The sequence below is a fragment of the Pygoscelis adeliae genome, unplaced genomic scaffold (assembly GCF_000699105.1).
Source record: "Pygoscelis adeliae isolate BGI_AS28 unplaced genomic scaffold, ASM69910v1 Scaffold167, whole genome shotgun sequence".
NCBI lineage: Eukaryota > Metazoa > Chordata > Aves > Sphenisciformes > Spheniscidae > Pygoscelis > Pygoscelis adeliae.
In genome coordinates, this window is record NW_008825428.1 from 911,110 (window position 1) to 912,263 (window position 1,154).

General features: G+C 49.2%; 1 protein-coding gene across 1 annotated transcript in view; it reads right to left on the reverse strand.

Moving 5' to 3' along the window:
- Positions 1-1,097, reverse strand: part of TLR3 (toll-like receptor 3) — a 9,544-nt gene extending 8,447 nt beyond the window's left edge. Inside the window, exon 1 of the mRNA XM_009330657.1 lies at positions 1,024-1,097. The gene's annotated coding sequence lies outside the window, so the exon portion shown is untranslated. The remainder of the gene's footprint in view (positions 1-1,023) is intronic.
- Positions 1,098-1,154: the final 57 nt, after the last annotated feature.

Here is a 1,154-nt window from a genome sequence, read left to right on the forward strand (position 1 = left end):
AAAGAGGGACCTAAAGTATTGCAAAGGTGTACGCAAAGGACTGCAAAAGACAATTTAAAATAAACTTTAATGAAAAAACTATTCCCTGCTGGGCACTGCATGTGGGCCTGCCCCATCTCCTGCAGCTCACACAGCCTGGCTCTCCACTCACCTGCCACCGGCAAACAGGGAAGGGGAGGAGACAGCAAATAACTGAACCCGATAGTCCTGCAGAGAGCCTGACCTGCTACAGCTGCTGCTGAACACAGCACCCATATTCCTGTAGCTGAGGAAAATAAAGGACCACTTGTCCTGCCTCATTCCTCTGCATCCCAGCTGCTGGAAGAGCTAAGGAAACCAAAGGGGGAGCTTGTCTGTAACAAAGGCTTTACCTCTGGCTTGCATCCTTCTGAAGGTTTGTTTTAGGGAGATCAGATAGCTGCCAGGCTCCTCAGCAGCTGTTGCCAGCTCATCTTCAAGTTTAAAAGGCATGAGAAACATACTGCGCAACCAAACCGAGTTCTTTGGCTGACTTCCAGCGAGGCCTGAAGGGCTGCCTTTTTCTGCTTTCTTCATTGCAGGAAGCCTGGAGTCAGCTTTAGGTGTTTTATGCTTTCGTTGGGGATCCAGTGAAGAAAGCACACACCCAATATCAGACTTAAGGGACAGTGTTACAGAATAATATTTAATAGACAAAAGAAAGAATGACAGTTTTAACGTTACGAGCAGGAACTTCAAAAAACTGGAGAATTCAGCAGGGGAGCCTCCAGCATCTCCCAGGGAGGGACATTCCCACTTCACCTATATTGCCTTTTCTTTTTTTTAAAACACAAAAATACCTCCTGCCAGCTGGGGACGGCACATCCAGGCACAAGCACCAAAGCACACTCATTAAGGAAAGGAAAGCGGCACCGTCTTTGCTGACTTGCAAGTTCAGAGAAATCCAAGACCAAGGAAACCCCCCGAACTCCCGAGCAGTACTTTGGCTTTGTACCCCTCATACCTGCATTTATTACTAAGAAGTGAAGAACGGCGTCCACTTACCGCTGCGGGCTTTATCTCCTCCAGTTTGGGGGCATCCAGGGACTACACAAGTTCCTCAGCACACCACAACTTTGAGGGAACACGCTGCCCAGAGCCGGAAGAAGTGAAACCGGAGGCGGGGAGGGGCGCGC